Below are 15,116 nucleotides of genomic sequence, written 5' to 3'. Positions count from 1 at the left end.
CCTTGCAGGCAGCCATCGACGACGTCTTCCCCGGCAGCACGTGACCTCCAGCGAGCGTCCCCACAGCAACCTCCAAAGTGCAGTGCAGTGATCAGAGTGATAATAGTATAAATCCAAAAAGAAAGTGAAAGTAGAAGTGCGCTAAAGTGTTTTAAGAAATGCAGCAAAAAGAAAAAGAAAGTGTTTTATCTGTGTATACACCATAGGGTGTAGTGGTTCAAATGGCTCTGAGCACTATGCGACTCGACTGCTGTGGTCATTAGTCCCCTAGAACTTAGAACTACTTAAACCGAACTAACCTAAGGACATACATCACACACATCCATGCCCAAGGCAGGATTCGAGCCTGCGACCGTAGCTGTCCACCGTTTAGGGTGTAGTGTTTCAGTGCTACAACCTCCCAATCACCACCGAAATAAAATGTACAGATTAAAGCGTTCTTTCCTTTCCTAAGTGCCACAAAGTTATAATAAGTACTAATAAACCCTTTCACTCACCTCTACTTCCACCTTTCGTCCTTCAACTGTCAGATCTGTCTTCCATGTAAATAATATATGATGCATGCTTAAACGCCGAACTGAAACTGGACCTCCTTTGCTTCTACCATCTTTTCATGCCTTAAATGCAATATGTAACTTAAATACATATAGTGAAATGTAATCAATATACAAATAACTATGCTCATTTTTGAGTACAAAGAAAGGTGCTGTTGGCTCAAAAAAAAAAAAAAAATCGAGTCTCGGTCCGGCACAAAGTTTTAATCTGCCTGGAAGTTTCATATCAGCGTACACTCCGCTGCGGAGTGAAAATCTCATTCTGGACATATATCTGATGTCATTCGTTGTCAGTGCACTTGTTACGTTTTATTTGTACGTTTTTCCACAAATCATTTAGGCCAGGTTTCTTAGAAATCCACGCCTTTCCTACCAGTTGGATTCATATAATTATGGTCAAACTTTCTGTATGCCGGCCAATGTGGGATGGTTATAAACGGACACACTAGATGACGGAACAGTTAACTTTCTGGTCAAAGCCACTTGAAAAAGAAGGTATATTTCCTCCTCTGATAGAGCTGTTTGAAAATTGGCAAACGACGGCTTCCAATTACAAGCGCCCAGATGTGATGACAGACTGTGTAACGAATGATCAGTAGCACGTTATCTATCTGAATGACGCTACCAACGCGAATGGTGTGGCCGACGTAAAAGAGCTTCGTACGCGTCGCGCGAATGGGAGATGACGTAACGGTACTGCTGACAGCCAGTCTGCGCTTGGCGGCACTTTCGCGTATCTGGTGCACGGCCTGGCGAAAGTTGTACATTCCTTCGGTAGCTCAGTTGGCAGTCGCCTTTCGGCACGCTAGCGGCACGGACGTCTTGTTTACGTCCTCGCCGCGCAGCTCGCTCGCGGAGTTGTTTACGTGATTCTGCCGTCTTAGCGCGCTATATTTCATTCGACAGAGAATGGCTTATGCCCACCGAAAATCGACACTGAAGATTAGCTTTGCACCTGAATATGCCCGACCAAAAGCACTGGAAATCGAACAGTTTATCAGAGATGAAGTCAAGATTGACTGCAACGATCTTGTTGGCATCCACCTTTCTATAGTGAGCAGTGTGGTATACGTGAAATTGGTCAACGAAGACATATGTGAAAAAATTCTAGATGCAACTCGAAGTGGTCTTAAGTTCCGTGACTCTGATGGACACATCGGTGACGTAACTGTGGAACATGCGGGACTTGGACTGCGCACGATACGTGTTTTTGAACTCCCTTTCGAGGTGCCTTCAGAGGTAGTGGTATCTGCATTCCATCCATATGGAAAAGTGATTAGCCACACAGCTGAGAAGTGGGTTCAGTTCACTACATACCCGGTTCTCAATGGAGTACGGCAGATCCGCATAGAACTAACCAAACATGTGCCGTCCTACTTATATATTGGTGGCTGCCGTGCAATTATTATTTATGATGGACAGCCGAAGACATGCTCGGGATGTGGCAAAGAAGGACACCTCCGTTCTAGCTGTCTGCAGCGCAGAATCACACAGTTACCGCCTGGGGACCTGCCGGCCACGACCGCTCCGACGTCGCTACCGCTGACGTTTGTCGAAGCTCTCCATAGCGACCCCCGACCGCGAACACCACTGGCTCCTACTACTGGTACATCGTCGTCTCCGGTACTGCCTCAGGCTGTTGCGGACGGACCGACGCCCTTGCCTCCTCCTCCCGACGTGTGCAGTGGTGAGCAATCTCAAGGACAGGGGATGGCCCTTGACTCCATGATTGTGCCTACCGATGCTTTTGTGCCTGAACTTCCGGATCCCCACGCGTCTTCGGACACTGAAGATCACGTGCGCAAGCAACGGTCGCCGAAGAGACGTCGGAAACGGCGGATCGCCCCGTCTGACACCTGCAGGACGCAGTCTCAAGACGATGAAGATCAAAATTATCAAGTTGTTCCCCCGAAGGACGAATCCGTGGTGGAAGCACCAACTTGCACTCCGTCGGACGTACAACCATCCTTGCATGCACCAGGCGCTGTACCTATGGACGTTGAACAACAGCTGAGCCAGGACAACTCTTCCACCACCGACGTGACACTGCCTTCGGACTCTGCTGGTACTCCACTGGACGCACACCATCCACGCACCCTTGCGTGGTCTGACGATGTAGCCGACGAAACACCAACTAGTGAGACAGCCGCGAATGCCGCTGCTCCAGCCCACGACTCCTAATCGACAGGGTTACAGGATGGGGATGTGCAGCCTACTGGGACAACATTCTTGTTCGCTGCTGCTCTTCGTGCCTCCATGAGCGTCCCTGTAGTCCCAATTCTACGACAAGCTTACAGGATTGGCTCCATCAATGTCAACACCATTGGCACCCCTGTCAAACTACAATTGCTCCGTGATATGTTGAGGGCGTCGGACCTAGATGTTGCCCTTTTGCAGGAAGTTCGCCTGGCGACGTTTCCTAATGTTTATGGCTATGTTTCCTACCTCACGCCGTGTGCCGACGGTGGCAGTGGGACAGCTATTCTTTTAAAGGAAGGCATTGATGTAGATGACGTGATTTACCTACCATCGGCTAGGGGTCTTGCTGTGACTTTCCACGGTGTTCGAGTCATCAATGTTTACGCTCCCTCGGGCACGGCCAAGCGACGGGAGCGGTCGCGATTCTATTCAGAACAGATCGCTCCTTTGTTTGTCGGACGCTACGACCATATTATTCTTGGCGGCGACTTCAATTGTGTGTTATCCCAAAAGGACCAACATCCCCATTTCACCACATGCCAGGAACTCAAGCTGCTTGTGCATGAACTGAAACTCACCGATACTTGGGACCGCGTGCATGGCGATCGGCCTGGGTATACGTACATCACCAGCCATTCAGCAAGTCGTCTTGACCGTGTCTACGTGTCCCCAGGACTCGTAACTGCCACGCTTGACGCTGAGTTATGGCCTACCGCCTTTTCCGACCATATCGCCTACATTTGCACTGTTTCGCTCCAGAGGCAGAAGGTGTGGCGCGGTCGAGGCCTGTGGAAGCTGAATGTGGCCCATCTCAAGGATCCGGAATGTAGGCAGGTCGTAGAGACGACGTGGAACAACTGTGTGAGACGCCTTCCAGCGTATCCTTCAACACTTCGGTGGTGGATCGACTGCGCCAAGCCTGCTTTACGTCGTTCTATGATGAATTACGGTCGCGATAAAATGTTCTGGCACCGACATACCATGGAATACTATTTCACAATTCTCCGGGAACTCTCAAACCTTGCCCCCTCAGTTCAACGACAGGTTGAAATTCAACGTATTAAGGCGAAGATAATTTCTCTTATGCGTCACCGCCTTGAAGGCACAGTAGTACGCGCAAGATGTCACGAATGTGTACCAGGAGAGCTCCCGTCCATGCATCATGTTATCCGAGAGAAGCAGCGGTGTCGTAGAAAGTTGATCAACGCCCTCGACATGCCAGATGGTCGTCGATTGACGTCCCAGAATGACATCGTAAGCGCCTTTGTGGATCACTACAACGAGTTCTATGCAGCAGAGGACCGGAACGTGGCGGTAATGTCTGATGTCCTCCGTTCCTTGACAGATACCCTGGACGAGTCTGCTGCGGAGATTCTCACGGCGACAATTACGGCTGATGATGTTGCCGATGCTCTTCATAAGGGTGCGGCAAACAAAGCACCAGGTCCAGATGGGTTCCCGCTGGAGTTTTACCGCACATTTCATGACATCATGGGCTCACGCTGGACTGCGATGTATGAAGAACTGATGAACCCTGACTTTCCTCTCCCACCCGAATTCGTAGAAGGCTTGCTTATCCCGGTCCCCAAGCCATCGGGAGGTCGAGGAGTGGAACATTATCGGCCGCTGACCATGTTAAATTGTGACTTCAAGATTTTTACCCGGATTCTTGGCGCTCGCATTAGGCGCGTCGTCCCTCAAGTTATCTCTCTGGATCAAACGTGCTTTGGAGGTGATAGTAACATTCAGACGGCACTCAGCGATTACCGTGACGTTATAGCCCTGACCATGACCTGTCGCAGTCGTGGTGCCTTAGTGACAGTGGACTTCGACCACGCCTTTGATAGAGTGAGTCATGACTTTCTCGAAAACGTACTCCGACGCATGGCCTTTCCCCACAGGTTTATACACCTCGTCTTGCGGCTTCTCCGAGGTGCCACGTCGCGGGTGCTGGTCAATGGCCGTGTGGCGGGCCCTATTAACGTCATGCGGTCGGTCCGTCAAGGATGTCCGCTGTCGATGCTGCTTTTCGCCATTGCCCTTGAGCCACTATTACACGGTTTGAGGAGCCGGTTGACAGGCATAACAATGAGGGGGACTTCTTTCATCTGCCGCGCCTATGCAGATGACTTGGTGTTCTTGGTTCTATCGGAGGATGAAGTGCGAGAGGCACTGGCGTGGATCAACCAGTACGGGGCTGCTGTGGGCAGCTGTGTGAACCTGACGAAATCTAGTGCTATGTCCGTCGGTAGAGGCCTTCCAGCTGAGAGTGTGGCACCATTGCCATTAGTGGACAAGCTCAAATGCTTGGGGATCACCTTCACGCGTGATATACAGCGCACGATCTCATTTAACTACAAACGCCTGCTTCAAGCTATCCGCACGAACGTTCGTGGCAACCTCCTGAGAGCATTGGACATGTTACAAAGGGTGGATTTTGTTAACACTCATCTAGTCTCGCGACTACCCCATTTAGCACAGATTTTACCGATGCCAAAGGCAATGGCACACAGACTTCAGGCGGCGTTCGGCTACTTTGTTAGCGCGGGTCTTATCTTCAAAGTCCGCTACGACACGCTGACACTTCCTCCTCGAGATGGCGGCCTCGGCCTTGTCAACGTCCGAGCCAGAGCAGCTGCCCTTTATGTAAGTACGATGGTTAAATCGTGGATCCGCCGCCGAAACGGATTATCGGGAAGCCTGATTGATGAAGTGGCCCCTCCCTCTCGAGTGGCACCCGTTGCAGTAGCCCATATTTCTTCCCCTCTCTCACATATCCGGACCTTTTTCATCGAATACAGTTATGTCCATGCCGACTTGCCTAATACCAGACCCCCTATGGCACGTGATGTTTACCGAATCATGATGAGAAATCACACTCGGAATGTTGTGGAAAGGCGATATCCTACGATCGCATGGCCCGTGGTATGGCGTTCTGTACACCATATATACCTAGACACGAGCGCACGTGCGACCTGGTATTTGGTCGTTAATGGAAAATACATGACACAACTTCGTCTACATGCCATAAAAATGACAGATTCGCCGCTGTGTCCTCGCTGTCAAACGCTTGATACGGACGAACATCGACTGATGTGTGGATCTTCTGCAGAGGTGTGGCAGCTGATTCAGAAGATGCTTGCCTTTCTTCTACGTACGGCTCCCCATGCCATTACACCGAAATCTCTTCTGTTCCCAGATGAGACATACTTCCCAAGTACGAAGACCAACGCTGTGATCTGGATAAAAGGTCTCTCGATCTCTTATTTGTTCCATGAAGGTGATAAGAGTGTTCTAGATTTTTGGACATTCCTGCAAGATCGCTTTACTTTTCTCATGCACCATCCGCGATACCGTCAGTACTATGCCAATTTTTTGGGTAGTGCCTTCTTCGATCCCCCCTGCAGCTGGGGTGTCCCAGGTATGAGAAGATGACTTCAATGAGAATGTGTAATACCAAGACTCAGTCCCATGTACCGGAAAATGCAATTTTCTTCGTGAAGACGTGCCTGGAACATGCCTGACTGCCTTGGGATTCGGTGTGCGTCTACCCACAAGTTGGCGGGACGCGGATGCTGCTTTGTCTGTTCTGCCAGGAGGGCGTTTTCTTTAATTCATATAATTCCCTTTCTATTTTATATGTTACTGATGGTAATTCCACATAATTTTTTATTTTTTATTTTTTTTTTCGCCTGGAGGGCGTCCTATGTGATATGAACAAATATATGTAAAAAAAAAAAAAAAAAAAAAAAGTTGGTAGAGCGGTGGACTGTAGAGGAGCTTAGTAGCAGATATCCATAGGTCGCTGGTTCAAATCCGGCCCGAAGGAAAATTTTAACTATTCGTGACTTTGCTTCTCTTTACAAAATAAGCTACACTTTAATCCAGCAAACTGTTGTGATATTTTCAACACAAAGGTATGACTGAGACAGAATCAGCATATGGTAGCTGTTCTATTCGTGTATTTCACATCTGCATCTTCGTGAATATTCTGCTATTCACAAGTAAGTGCCTGTCAGAGGGTTCAATGAACCTCCTTCAAGCTGTCTCTCTACTGTTCCACCCTCGAACGGCTCGCTGGAAAAAAGAGCACTTAAACTTTTCTGTTCGAGCCCTGATTTCTCTTCTTTTATCGTGATGATCATTACTCCCTATGTAGGTGGGTGCCGATAGAACGTTTTCGCAATAGGAGGAGAAAACTGTTGATTGAAATTTCGTGAGAAGATGCCATCGCAAAGAAATAGGCCTTCGTTTTAGCGATTGCCACTCCAATTCACGTAAATGTCTTTGGAACTATCTCCCCTATTACGTGATAATACAAAACGGGCCGCCTTTCTCTGATCTTTTTCGATGTCGTCCCTCAGTCCCACCTGATGTTTATTCCACACCGTACTGCAATATTCCAGAATATGGCGGGCAAGCGTGGTGTAAGCAGACTTGTCACACATTCTAAGTGTTTTGCCAATGAATCGCAGTCTTTGGTTTGTTCTACTCACAACATTATCTATGTGATTGTTATTTGAAATTGTAATCCCTAAGTATTGAGATGAATTTACACCCTTCAGATTTGTGAGACTTATCGCGTAGGCGAGATTTAGCGGATGTCTTTTAGTACTCACGTGAAGAACCCCACACTTATCTTTATTCTTGGTAAATAGCCACTTTTCGCACCATACAGATATATTATCTAAATAATTTTGCAATTTGTTTCGGCCATCTAATTACTTGGTAAAATGACAGCATCCTCTGCAAATAATCTAAGATGGTTACTCAGATTGTCTCCTATGACGTTAATATAAAGCAGGAACAACAGAGGGCCTATAACACTTCCTTGGGGAACGCCGGATATTACTTCTGTATTACTCGATGACTTTCCGTCTATTACTGCGGACTGTAACCTTCATGACAGAAATTGCAAATCCAGTCGCACAACTGAGGGGAGATTCCATAGGCAAACAGTTTTGTTCAAAGACGTTTGTGCTTTCTTGCTGATACTATCGTATAACCATAGAAAGCACAGATTTTATTAAAATGCATCGTAAAAATGAGAAGTTAAGAATAATATTGCATTTCTGTTGTACAGCACTGACAAAAGGAACAAGTGATTATTGTGGTTTTTAGAGAGTTAACTGGATTCATAAAAACGAGAAAGAAATCTCGTAACTTATTAAATACGGAGAACACGATGCATTCCACATCTGGGATTTATTGAAAGTTGAACACGTGTTCCTATCCTTGTCACCATATCCGAGAAAACTGTAATTAGCGTCATGGCTGATGTCAAAAAAGAAAATTTGAGAAAGAATGCTTTAGAAACAATGTCTGATGTACACGAATGGATTTCGACACAGTGAACAGAATTGAGGGCGTATTGTAAGGTACCCAAACAAATTCTTCTTTTGATCTGCGTGTCTGTTGTAAGAAAATATTAAGATTAGATGAATGTATCATAACAGAATCACAGAATTTTCTGAAATTCAAGCACATAGACGGTACCTTTAGTGGTAAACTTCCTAATCCAGGAATTGATACCAAAAGTATAGTAATCCTTATCGTACCATTTAACTGAAAAAATCTATACAATCATGTCTGAACTCCTTCGATAATGTAATTGACCCACATACTCTAAAGAGAGAGAAAAACACAAAAAAATGGTTCAAATGGTTCTGAGAACTATAGGACTTAACATCTGAGGTCATCAGTTACCTAGAACTTAGAACTACTTAAACCTAACTAACCTAAGGACATCACACATCCATGCCCGAGGCAGAATTCAAACCTGGGACCATAGCGGTCGCGCAACTCCAGACTGTAGCGACTAGAACAGCTCGTCCACTCCGGCCGACAAAAATCCTTACTCTAAGCCTATATTTCCTACCTAAAATTCTATGTCGACCTCTTCCTGGTTGTTATTTTGGTAACCATTATTCCTGTTTCTTGCCGATTGCTGATTACCGTCCCAGGTCCTTTGTGATTTACTATGTTGTACCAGAGAGTGTCGCTCTTCTTCCGTGTAACTTATTTTCGAGTTGCCATTACTCTTATGTTGTTTGTGACCGTTGTAGTTCGGTACTGGCCTACTATCCCACTTGAGTCCATTATTGCGACGGTTGTTATTTTGTTCACACTGTCGGCATTTCTCTCGCGCCTGTGGGTTTTGAAATGCGAATTCCAGTTCGCGCAGAATGCCCTTAAATACCTCATTATCGCTACCACAACGACCGGCAAGTGATTGTTGATACGAGATGGGAAGTTTCATGCAACATAATCTGATGATTTCCGCACCGCTACGTGGGTTGTCTAGGTACTGATTCCTTTTTGTCACATTTTCAAAAAATCTGACCGGACTTCGGTACCCTGCCCCTTCCATATCTCGAGACACCATAATTTCTTGTTTGCTTCTTTCTTGGGTTCCTTTTGACAAATTAGCCCAAGAAGGCATTTTTGAATTCTTCGAACGAGACGCTCGTCTTCGCTACATTTCTCATGTACTCAGCGGTCGCGCACTCCATATTGGAGCAAATAAAACCGAGCAGGTACATCAATGGCCAGTGTGGGGACAAAGATAACTCGAATTGTCCCATAAAAGTTTTGGATACAAGCTATTTTCTTCGTCCTTGTAGTGATGAGACTTTCGGACGGATACAAAATGCTTGTAGTCAAACCGGTCATCATTTCAGTTATCATGTCGCCCGTTCTTACGATTCTTATGAACACCGGGACGTGGACGAATTCGTTCCGACAGGCTAACGTCATCTCTGCAGTTGTTCGGTACATCTAATCAGCCGACAGCAATTGTGCTCACTGGACTGCTGCCCGCTGTCCGTGTTTACCTCGGTCGTTGCCTCACAGCTGTGAATCAAGGCGTGGCTCCCGTTGCTTACAGTGTCAACTTCGTCACACCGTGAAGCGGTTATCTCTGTTCCGGCAAGTGACGGTTCAGTCGATGTAGTAATTACACCCTTCTCCTTTCCTGGTGTCTCCGTAATGAGACGTTCGACGTCGTTCTCTAAATTTCTTTTTAATATCGCCATCTCCTCTTTCCACATCTCGTTAGGCCCTATGTCCGGTTGCTTTTGTTGCTTTTTTCTTAGACACATTTCATCTGGCTTTGTAGCCTTGATACCATGACCTTTTCTACTTTTGCCGTGCTTTGCGTGGAGTCCCGAGTTTCTCTCGCTATTTTCCTTGCACCTTCGGCAATTAATTTGGCTTCAATTGCCGTTCGTTTGATGATGGCAATCTGTTTCTCTATTTTGACGCCAAGATTCTTTACCTCCTCTTTTACTTCCCTATGAACTTCTGTGAGCCTATAGTTCAGCTCCGAATTGTCCTTTTTAATTTCGGCATTAAGGTTGGCGCTCTGCTCTAAGTTCACCGTTTTGCATCTGTTGCAAAAGGTCCGAAATATTTTTGAGAGTAGCTGCATTTTGATCCTCGTCCTTTCGTGGTTGAAAATGCGACTCTTCTCCTCTGTTCTGAGGAACCCTTCGATAACTAGACAAGTACCGTCTCCGCGCCCCCGTCGGCTCACCTGTGAATGAATCATTTGATAATGGTCGGATACCATTTTGTTCGAACACACTCTGGCTTCTTAGGCTGGATCTTCCATACTTATGGATTAATCCTGTACTCCCTGCGTCCCCTGAACCCTCAGTATCACAGCCTGAATCAACGTCCTTGCTATTCAGCGGACTAAACAGGTCGTAAGACCCAGTTTCACGAAGCTGTAACTCACGTTCGTCACGCTCATTGGTAGAGCTTTCGCTACTATCACCCATGTTCTCCCGAGTAACAGTCTGATTATATTCTGCCGTTGCCTTGGCTTTTCCCTCGTTATCATTTGCACTGTTATGTTACACGAAAACTCAGAACCCAGGTACCTCTTACACTCAATAATAAGATAACACAAAACATATATCAGGACACAAATTGATACACTGGGTGTGAGCAGTGACCTGACAAACAGTACATGAAGACGTCCCCCAAAAAGACTAGTACCAATGATTGTGTTCTGTGTGCTCAGCATGGGCTGATTAGAGCACTGCATATCACAAGTACTCCAACAAATCATAAATACAATGCATAGGCACCGATAAATGTCAATTTGAAAGGACAGCACATGAAAAAGACAATGTAACTTATTTTAACTAATGCTACCTGTCTTTCCATTCAAAATGGCTAAGCAATGGATAACGTGGAAAAATTACCTTTTTCAATACTACTTCCTACTATATCCCGAAGTATTGTATCCTAGCATGGGTCAGCCAAATGTAAACCCCACCTGTCACTTATCTAGTTTTGGCGTGTGTTCACCCCAGCTAAATGACTAACAGATCAACAGAGAGTGCAAAACTGACGCAATATCGGATAACGCAAAGAAAGTTATAATGCCCTATGACTCCTGATTGAACTGCAGTGGCAATGTTGACATTAATCCTTTTTTTTAATTAAAAAAGGGGTGAACATTAATGTTATATTCAGCTATTGAACACTAGATGCAAATGTTGAACATAAATTTAATGAAGAAAGTGATCTGGGGTTTCAACTATTGATCGAAAACAGATGCAGTCGATTAGCACAAATTTAACTCCCGACCTTCAATCGTCACATTACGTGAATCTCCTAACAGGAGTGGGAATAAATTGCGTTTATGTGGAGTAAACAGCGATAAATCATAATTAATTCCTATCGGCTGACCCAGGCGTAATGCGAAGTGCGAGAAGAATTCTGCAATACACAGCCTATGAAACCCTCATGGAAACTTTGCCGGCGTGATCCAACAGATTAATCAGTGGCCTAACTCAAGCCGGAGCGGCCGCAATATCACCGAATTCGGCGTGGCGGTGCGGTGTCGTTGTGCGGACGTCGGCCACCCTCATGGTGGTGCAAGGCTGCGCTCGTCGATAACTCCTAGCTATCTTGCTCAGTACATAGATGAACGAAAACTTTCTATCTCCAAGCTCAATCGTTCCGTTTGCAAAGTCTTAAGCTGCCGAGATGCTCACTCTCTCTCAGGCAAGGTGAATAAAGAATGCCACGTCTGCTCTCTACGCAAGCTGGGAATGGAAGATTTCTACGGAAACTTCTGCCTGTCAGCTCTTCGCCTCGGTTTCCCCTCCAGCAAAATCACTTACGACAATTGCAGCGCCAGTCGCGTTAATTATGCGACGCTTCCCAGCGACGATCAATGCCAGCTCTGGGAAGTGAACAAATTCCCTCAAAATTTACCTTCCTCTCAACTTCTGCTATTTAGCTCCTCCCAGGCCGCCCATCAAGGTTAGCGTCTGCATAAAACACCAATCTTTCTGGAATTCTGACTCCCAGGAGAGTACTTCAAAGCTTGCCGGAGTCGCCGAGCGCTTCTGGGCGCTACACTCTGGAACCGCGCGACCGCTACTGTCGTAGGTTCGAATACTGCCTCAGGCATGGATGTGTTTGATGTCCTTAGGTTAGTTAGGTTGAAGTAGTTCTAAGTCCTAGGGGACTGATGTCCTCAGAAGTTAAGTCCAATAGTGCTCAGAGCCATTTGAACCAAGATGCACGAGCACTGTTTTCGGCATTCCTTACACTGGTAATTGAGCGCCCCCTGTCTAACGTAATGATCGAGGCGCGGACAAAAAGGGGGCGGGGGTGTTCATAAGGGTATGACACCCATTTTAGTAAAAGCGTTTATATTGATAGCCATATTAATTTCCAAATTTAGTAGCTAATTTTTAAAGAGAATAAAAGTCTTGAAAATGGGGAGATATTATAACAAATTAGAAGCTTCGTTTAACACAGGGTGTCCTGACTGTCTGTAGACAACGTTCCAGCCAGGGAAAGACGGCCTCTCCAAGTGTGACCACACCTCTTGCCATCAGCAAACCGAAGATGGTTCGTAAGTCCTGAGGTAGAACCGGTAAACCATAGCAAGTTGAGGGTAGGCAAGGCAGAGGATTAATTATGCTCCTCTAAAAAAATAATTTAAAAAAGATAGTAAGACTTTCGCGAACATAGATGCAGGCGACAGAAATATGAAGCTACAGCGTTACATCCATTTATGTATTCCTAGAGCCGTAGTTTGCAGACGTGTGTTTACAATAATGTTAGAGCTAAGTGAAGTACTGTTTGTGTCAAATGGAAATTTTCGATTTTATACTCTATAATTGTGAATGTGTAAAGTTGCGAAAGTTTGTTGTTAATGGCACGCCACATTCAGTTCTGAAATTTTTGGGTAAGGGCTTTTTAGATCATGTATTTACCTGATTTATAATTTATTGTAAGTTATACTAAAACGATGGACCAAGTAATGACCTAAACAAAGTTTATAATTTTTTAGTTAAGGTGATATTGGAGAGGTGTAAATGGACTAAGAGCCATTGAGCTAAAAATACTACACAAAATCTATGGGCCAATAAGGGAGGAAGAAGGCTGGGGAATACCTACACTGCTTAATTACAAGAGTTAATACAATGTAGGGAGATAGTAAAACGTGTGAAATCACAGCGAATACGATGAATAGGACACTTGCAGAAAACTGTCAGAGGATAGAATTCCAAAGAAAATGATGAAAGCTGTGATCTATTCAGCTAGGCGAAAAGGGGACCTAGAAGAAGGTGGATTGACGACGTAATAATGGATCTCATCAGTATGGGAGTCCGGAAAACAGCAGCAAATAACCGAAAAGTGTGGAGGAAGATCGTTAAAGAATCCAAGGCTCACCAAGTGCTGTAGCACTACTGAAGAAGAAGAAGAAGAAGAAGAAGAAGAAGAAGAAGAAGGTGATAGAGTGTTATTTTGGAGATAGTAGACATTTGTTATGTTTGAGAGGGGAGGCGGAGAACAAAATGTAAATAATATTAATAGAATATTGTTTTGGAAATCTTAGACAACGGTTTCTTTTAGGGGGATGGGTTGGGGAAGAGGTCGGGACAAAATCATATTCCAAACTTGCTACACTCTGTAATCAGGTAGCATCGTTCAGAGGACAAATATTGAGACTTGAAATGACTTGACTTCTACGACAAATTAGTATTGTCAAAGTAAACGAATAGCAGTTCTTTGGCATTTACATCGTATTTTCGTCATCTACTTTGGCTAAATTCAAATACTGGAAGACGTTAGCGCCATTACAGTATTCTTCTGGAACCTGCTAAATGAAGAAGAATGAGATGAGAGTAACATCAAGACGCAAATTAGAAATCAAGCACTTGTTGTTTCGCAGTCGTCACCGTAACGACACATTAAGCAACTGTGTGTAAATCAGAGCTGCCTACGGCTCTAACAAACTGCAGGAGGTTTGCAATTTGTATGTAGCTAGGAATAAGATGCAAAAACATGGGCTCGTGCGGGATTTGAACCCGGGACCTCTCGCACACTAAGCGAGAATCATACCCCTAGACCAACGAGCCGTTCGTGAAAGAGAAATCCTTTCACTGATATGAGACGCAGCGAGGCGGTCCAGCTGCGCGCAGAACGCGGCGCGCGCTGTGCGGCCGGCGGCGGCTCCTGTGTTCCGCTCTGGCCGCCTCTCGCGAGGCGAGCCACACCTGTACAGGACGGGCGCACGTGCTGCAAGTCTGGCAGCTTTCAGCCAAGTCTGCCTACCTTCACAGCTGCGTGGCGCAGTCGAAATTATTGAACGTCAGCAAGTATAACGACTTCAGGAGCAGAGAAGAGAATCAAGTCGGCATCACGCAGTAATGATTAACCTAACTTAATTGGAAACTGCAGCATTTGCAGACAAAATCAACATTTTTCTTCGCTCTGCTGAAACGTTAGATGAGCAAGGAGATCGAGAATTTGACGTCGTGTCGCCTTCAGCATACTTTGGACATGAAACAAAAGCCCACATTAGAGAGACTCAGGAAATATGAGAACACCCGTCTTAAAAATACAAGCCTAACGCGAGAGCATTAAATTCTATTGTCTTATTTTCAACCTGACTTCATGTCTTTTAAAATGACACCAATTCACATAAATTTTTGTAGTTGTCTTCTAGCGACACCGAATTCTAAAAAAAGTAAAAACGTATGGCGTGGTTGGCAGGTAGACGCCGAGATGGCGGTTCAACCGACTAATTGGAAAGCATTTTCCTGTCTTTCCTGCACACCGGCACCTTTCGTTATGTGAGACGTGTGTTAAGTGTATCTGATACGTGCGGAACACTGAAATCGGTGTGTGTACTGTGGTGTCATGTTTGCGTTGTATGACAATCAGAGAAGGGAGAAGGGGAGAGTCGATGCCAGCACGAAAGGGGACGACGAGCGTAACGTTCCCCCCGATGGACGGACCACCACCAACAGTGTCACGTGCCCACACTCCTTGAGACACTGCGGAGATATGGAAATGTAATCGAAGACACGGCGCAAAGTCTAGAGG

General features: G+C 45.7%; 1 non-coding gene across 1 annotated transcript; it reads right to left on the bottom strand.

The window, feature by feature from the left end:
- Window positions 1-14,074: 14,074 nt before the first annotated feature.
- Window positions 14,075-14,146, bottom strand: Trnat-agu (transfer RNA threonine (anticodon AGU)). Its single transcript has one exon. It is a non-coding gene; the product is annotated as a tRNA-Thr (tRNA).
- Window positions 14,147-15,116: the final 970 nt, after the last annotated feature.

The sequence above is a fragment of the Schistocerca gregaria genome, chromosome 2, assembly GCF_023897955.1.
Source record: "Schistocerca gregaria isolate iqSchGreg1 chromosome 2, iqSchGreg1.2, whole genome shotgun sequence".
Taxonomy (NCBI): domain Eukaryota; kingdom Metazoa; phylum Arthropoda; class Insecta; order Orthoptera; family Acrididae; genus Schistocerca; species Schistocerca gregaria.
The sequence above is the reverse complement of the archived record's forward strand: the minus strand, read 5'-3'. Positions and strand labels throughout refer to the sequence as shown.